Here is a 7,851-nt window from a genome sequence, read left to right on the forward strand (position 1 = left end):
CATAAGGAAGGGGAGGGGGAGGGGGATGTTTGCCCGGAAACCGGGAAAGGGAATAACACTCGAAATGTATATAAGAAATACTCAAGTTAATAAAAAAAATATCTTTATGCTTAACATTAACCTTAACATTAGCGAAGTAATAACCATAACCATAACCATAACCATAACCATAACCATAACCTAAACCTATCCTAACTCTATCCACAGCATTAGCCCTAACAGTGAACAAAGGTTGATGACTAACCAATACATACACTGCCTTGAATCCTACTCTTAATCTAAAACTGAATCCGGACTTAGTTGTAATTCTAATATTAGCTCTAAACCTCATTCCAACCCTAGCCTTCACACCAGTGCTAACTCTAAAACTACACTAGGTCTAAATGTAGACCTAATAAAAATAATACTCCAAACCCTAGCTGTCACCCTAAACTTAATCCTAGCTCAAATACAGACATAAAAACATCAACATAAAAGAAAGTATAATACTACCTTAGGATGAACCTCAAAAGTATCTCAAAAACTGTCCTAATCCCCAAATCTCACATTAAATATAGCTCTATGCTTTATTTTACACCAAGATCTAAATTAATTCTATGTATAACCCTACAGGTGGATATGCCACCAATCCTAAATTTAAACTTAAACCTGGGTCTAACCAAACTCCAGCACTACACCAAAACCCTGACAAATAATTCCCTAGCCCTAATCCTGAACATATGCCTACATATAGCATTAATCTTAGAACTATCCCAAAACAGCCTCTACACCTAACTCTGACTCTAGTCATTACCTACAGCCTAACCCCAAGCTTGCTCCTGTCTAAGTCTACCCATAACATTAACCCTAACACTTTATAAACAGAGCACTACACCAAACTTCAAACAGGCTCTAACAATAGTTTTAAAAATTATAGACCTATTTGTAACCCGAGCCTAACTTAAAAACCTCTCTCTAACTCTAGAACTAATCCTGTTCCTATCTCTAAACCTAACAGTCGCTCTAATACTAGACTCAAAATAAATATTAAAACAAATACTGCCTCTCAGCTAAGATTAACCTTTACTTAAAAGACAATCCTTAAATATATTGCTAGCTACATCATACATATCTCAAGATGTAATAGGGCATCTCTAATCCTTCTGCCTGTAATCTTTTAGTACACACCTTTAATCACAAACAGTAATTATAATTGAGGGGCAGCCAAAGTGACAAATCAGAAAAATATTTGACAGAATACTTGACAGGGTTTGGAGCTGAGTCAGTCAAGAGTCAGTGCAATAGGTGTTATGCTATGGAGTTGAGTTCACTCACCAGTTGATGCAGCTCAGTGCAGGTAAGCAGAGGCAAGTGAAATCAGCGAACAAGAAGGAGCCAGACGATTAGAATAGCTGGCACAGTTAGTTGAAGGACGAGCAGAGCAATTCAGTCAAAAGTCAAGAAATGCCAGTTTGAATCAGTCACCTTGGAGAGGAGTTTCAAATCAGTTGAGCCAGGCAGCCAGAGTTCAGAAAGATCAAAAAGGATGGGCTTATCCAAGATCATAGATAGAGAAACCAAGATATTCCATGACAAAACCAAATCCAGTGTTACAAAGGATAATGGATGGAAAACTCCAACACAAGAAGAAAAGCTACACTCTAGAAAAAGCAACAAACCCAAAAGAAGAGAGCCACACAAACATAATTTCACCTCTAACAACAAAAATATCAGGAAACAACAATCACTATTTCTTAATATCTCTTAACAACAATGGCTCAATTCCCAAGTAAAAGGACATAGGTTATCAGACTGGATATGTGAAGAGGACCAAGCGTATATTTATGTGAAAATATATATAAAGACATATACAGTCAAATCTATAGTCTATATGTAGGAGAAACAAAATATTTCATCATTGTCCTCCTTTCATTCTCTTTCTTTTTAAAGTATTTACTAACAAAAATTAATTTTCACTGCTTCTGGAATCTTCAAAAGTGAAATCATCAAATGTGTACAATTTTGTTCCTGTCTTCTTTTGGTCTGATTATTTTTCTACATTTATTTATTCTTTAATAAACATCATTGAGTCACTTTTTCTTTATGTGCATAGCTGAGATAATACTCTGTATAAGAAATCATCCTGTAGAATTGTTAATTCATGCAATTACTTTATTACTTTATTTCAACTCAAAAAATATATTGCTAGCTTCCTGACATAAAAAACCTAACTCTACTGTTGCACAACCCTCATACAAAATTGAAACCAAACTCCATTTTTAGCAAAAATGACAGTTCAGATACTAACTTTATACTGATAGTGGAACCCTATCCACATTTGTAGTCTTCACTCTTCCAGCAATCCTATATTAAATATAACAAAATATTATCTTAACCCAAGTGTTAACCACATAACCCTAACAACAAACTTAGCTTTGACCCCAACACTGAGCCAAGCTCATTGATCTTAGAAATAAGTCCAATATTGTACCTAGCCTCACACTAACCATAAGCATGACCCTACCTACAACTCTAATAAAACTAACCTTGGAAATATAACCAAAACAGTTTCTAGCACTAACAATAACCCAGGAGGTCTAATCCTGAGCACAAGCCAACCATTATCTGTAGCAGTAACGTAAGAAATAAACCTAAAACTCTCCTTAGCCCTAACACTAATGCAAGCCATAACTGTAGTCTGAAGTGAAAATTTCTAGTATCTGTGGAAAGCTATGTCAGATGATGTTTTTCAGGGGCACACAAATGAAAGGAAGCTTTGCTGGAGCAGACACGTGATGAATATTCCTTGATGATGGAGTATAAATATGACCCCACATACAGTGGGAAATGAGCACCGAGTACTGGTTTGGTTTGCTCCACCTCACTATTCTTTGCTAAGAACTGGCATACATTGGTTTGTTTTTCATAATGTTGTTGATATCAACTTGTTGTAATGATGCCATTGAGAGAAACTCACCGAAGAACTGCTTCTGAGGATGCTGTGGCAGCTTGCTTCTTCAGAGGCCTCACATCAGGCTGGTTGGCAAGTCCTGCAACTTCTTCAGGATTAAACTACAGCTGCTGGTTGTGCCTCATCTCTGCCTGCCAAGAGGACTAGACTGCAACTGCTAAGTCATAGTTGGTGTTTGCTACAGGACTGAACTGCTGAAAATATCGTCTGCCCCCAAAGAACTATTGCTGGACAGGTCTACTTTCCCCATTTCCTAATGACTTTTCTCTTCCACCACCTATGCTGGTTGGTAGGCTAGAAGGAGAGGTTAAACCCTTATTAAAAGGTAGGTTGCAAAAAATGTATGCCTACACTAGCCCTAATAGTAGGTTTACAATATGTACTCAGATCCTAGATAAAATGCAATTTATAATCATATATTCACCACAAACCCCAAGCTAGTTATATAACTAACCATAAACAAACACCCAATGCTAACAGTAATACCTACCCTCTTCCTTCACTGAGCTGTATTCCTCACAGAATCCTAAACCTAATCCTAGCTCTGACCAACACAATAATCATAACACTAAATTTAACCTTCACATAGATATAGTTGTAATTTTATATCTAACCCTAATTGTAACCCTGGCTCTCACCATACACTAAGCCTACAACTAACCGTGAGAACTATCCTAGCCATTAAACTAACACTAACCCTAGAACTAATTTTAACCTTAAATTTAGAACAAAACTCTATTATAACCAAACCTATTCCTAACACTATCTATACAATTAATCCTAGAACAAAACGAAGCTGTACAGCCAGCAGAAAAATTCACTCTACTATGGTCTTAACACTAAATGATCCCTAACCATTATTCTAATCCTAACTCTAGCTATACACTGTCTCTAACACTGGCCCTAACCCTAAACTGAACACCTTATAGCCCTAAACACTACTTGAATATTATCGTGAATCTTAGCTCTCATCCTAATATTGATCCTAATTCAAACACTAGCCTTAAATATAGCCATGGACCTATATAAACATATAGGTCTATCCAAAACTGTATAACTAGACTACTACTAATGTCAGTAATTTTAACACTATTTATTTGTATAAAGCTTTTAATAAAACTTGATACAAAATTCTAACTTAATCTTATCCATAATACTAAAATAGTTCTACACCAAGTCCAAAGACTGCTTTTATTCCTAATCTTAACCCTAACCCTAACACTAAAGCTAAACATAGAACTAATTTTAAACCTAGCCATAACACTAAATGTAAGTAACCCTACTTGTCACCCCAATCAGAAACACAACCCAAAACATAACTGCAGTCTTCTCGGAACTCTAATATTAGCTTTGATCCTAACTATAATACTAACCCAAACTTGATCCCTACCTTTGTCTTAGCCCAAATCATAAACCTAACCTTGTTATAACAATTACCATAATCTTATACCTAACCTAAGTCTAGGATAATATGTAATTCACTCCATATCTAGACTTAACCATAATCCTAACCATAGCACTATCACTCATCATACACACAAGCCTCTGTCTAACCCTAAGTTTCTCCCTAAATTTACCCCTAACTATAATGCTAATCCTAACCCTAAATATGGCCTGAGATGTAGCCTTAAATTCACATGCATATAGTTTCCAAGCATTGCTGCATATATGCACATGTGTATATAAATACAGTTTCTGAGTACTGTCAACAGTTATGAGCCTGTTCACATACATGAAGTTTTTGAGTGTGGTTAGATGTCAATGTGTATGCACATGCTAATATGTTTACATTTATGAGTAGGGACACTTGTTGGCCAGTATGCACTTGCTCACATACATTTAGTCTCAGAGCAGGTTAAATGTCAGTAAGTATATGTATGTTTATACACATGCAGTCTCAGTGAAGTTCCATGTCACTTTGTATGTGCCTCTCCATATGCAGGCAGGTTTTTAGTGTGGCCACATATTGTGTTAGACGCATGCAGCACAAGTATACACACAGATAAGTATGTGTGCATCTTTACATGCATGCAGTTGTTGAGCATGGACTAAGGTCAATGTTATGCAAGTTTACACAGATGGAGTTCCTCAGCATGGCCACTTATTGGCATGAATAGAGGACTTTTAATCCAGCAATAAGGCTGTTCTGGCAAAGGATCTGATCCAAAGAACTTGTAGCTCCATATGATCCAGACAAAATGTGGACATGCCCTGCATTACAGTATAATCTGCTTGGATAGCAGACACACTATTAACACCCACCTTTCATTCCCAACAATGAACGTAAAGTTAATTTTTAGAAGGATGCAGCCATGTTTGAAAGTGACATCTAATTGAAGGGCAAACAAGTAAGAGTCAGCTTTGACAGAATGAGTCCAAGATAGGATATGCCCAATTCACATGAAAAAGCACAGGAAAGAAAGGCTACTTACTTTCAGCAAGAGGGAAAAAGGGTGTGATGGTATAATGTGTATGTATGGCAATTTTAACAGAACAGTTTTACACAGACAGATTGCATAGAGAACAAGCTAGACTCCAGAGAAGACAAAATGAGCCAGAAAATGAGGATCCAGGTGATTAGAATGTATTGTCAAAGTTAATATGAAGCCAAGGAAAGCAACTCAGTCAGAAGTCAAGAAAAGCCCGACTGAATCAGTCCACAGAGGATAGAAGCTTCTAGACCTAGACTGAGAAATTGAACATCGAAAAAACACACTGGGCTAAGTCAAAGCCATGTATTTACACAGTGTGGGTTTCAGATTTCATCTCATCCCTTCATTTGAGAAAATAAAATCAATCATTTACAGGATTGTGTGCATAACTTCATATACATGCAGTTTCCAAGCAAGATCACAAGTCAGAATGTGCATGGTCACAGTCATGTTTCTAAGTAAACTCACATGCATCATGTGTCCATATCTTCACATTTGTGTGATTTTTGTACAGTATCACATTTGTGTGTGTGTGTGTGTGTGTGTGTTCTGTAGATCTTTCATGTTGATTTTCATGAAAATTTTCACACACAAGCAATTTGCAAGAACTCTCATAAGTCATCATGTCCATGCATAGATGCAGTTTCTGAGTCCTCTCATAATTCATCACATACACACATTTTGGCATTAGCATACATGTTCCCATGCATGTAGTTTAGTCACATATTGGCATGTATGCTCATGCTCAGTTTCTGAAAGCAGTCATCCAAGTATGTATATGCTTGTTCACATAACTTCTGTCTCTGAATGTGAACACATATTTGCATGTACGGCTATAATCAGATGCACGCAGTTGCTGAGCCTGATTACATATTTCATTTGTGCATATGTTACCATACATGTAATTTATAAGAATTTACATGTTGGATTATGTACAGATATATGTATACATGGGATCTCTAAGAATGATCACATGTGCACATGTATGTACATGTTCAAACTCATACAAGTTTCTCAGCACAGTCACATGTCAACATGTGTATTAATCATTACACATATGCAATTTCTGAGTATGGCCATATGTTTTCAAACTCTGAGATCTCTTCAATGTAACTGTGTATGCATATACAAGCCATTTCTGAGCATAGTCACATACAAGTGTGTACACACATGTTCACACATATGCAATTTCTGACTATTGCATCAGAATATACATACATGATCACATATATGCAGTTCCTGAGCACACATAGTCATATATCCATATGCATGCATTTGTTACACATATGCAGTTTCAAAGTACAGTCACAGGTTGGTATTTAGGTGCATTTTACACATATGCACCTGATTGTTTGCATGTGTCAGTGTATAGGTACATGGTCACACATGTGTTTTCTAAGCACTATCACATGTCCACGTGTTGCACATTTTGACATGTATGCAGTTTCCAAATGATGTTACATATTGGCTTATGCATGCATGTTCAAAAACATGAAGTTTATGAATACCATTGCATATCATTATGTGTGCAAATATGCACACACATGCTATTTCTAAGGATACCAGATACATTTTAGTGTATGTACTTCTGTTCACATCCATGAAGTTTGCAAGCACAGCTATAGGTTGACATTTATTCACCTATTGAGGCTTGCTAAATTTCTAAGCCATGACATGTCAATATTCACGGTAGTCTTCACATATTGACATGTAACAAGTGTTCACACAAATGAAGTTACCAAAAGTTGTCACATGACAGTATGCATGTATGTTCAAATGCATGCAGTCTTCAAGGAGAAACATGTTAGCATATATTTGCATGTTTACATATATGTAGGTTTGGACCGTGAATATGGCAGTATGTGCATACATGTTCACACACATGTGCTTCTGAGTGCAGCCACATGTCAGTATGCAGCATGCACTCAAGATGCTGTGTATGCCTGTAAGGGATTTTTATTGATTGGGTCATTCAAGGTAGGAAGATCCCCTGTAAATCTGGATCATTTGAGTTGGGAAAACTCAATGGGCAGCCTTAAATGTGGACTACACCCTCTGATGGCAGTCTGTAAAGTGTATATGAAAGAAACTCTTGGTCTCTACCTGATTGTCCTCACATTTGCTAACAAGTTAATCCATTCACTGGTATTAAAGTCTACTTTTGGGGTATTTAAAACATATACTGGATATCAGCTGAGACACACACACACACGTGTCATATGTATATATATACATATATATATATACACATATATATATACACATATATATATATAATAAATTTCTCTAGAGAATCCCGACTAGTACATGTGGTTTCAAGCACTGTGAAGTATCAGCACTCATCAGCATTCAGGTGTGTGTTCATATGCAAACAATTTTTAGTAATGTCACATAAGCATTGATTTTAATCTTCATACATTTATAATTTCTGAAAACTATCATATATATGCCTGCTTACACACAGGCAAT

Source organism: Rattus norvegicus, chromosome 1 (genome assembly GCF_036323735.1).
Source record: "Rattus norvegicus strain BN/NHsdMcwi chromosome 1, GRCr8, whole genome shotgun sequence".
NCBI classification, from domain to species: domain Eukaryota; kingdom Metazoa; phylum Chordata; class Mammalia; order Rodentia; family Muridae; genus Rattus; species Rattus norvegicus.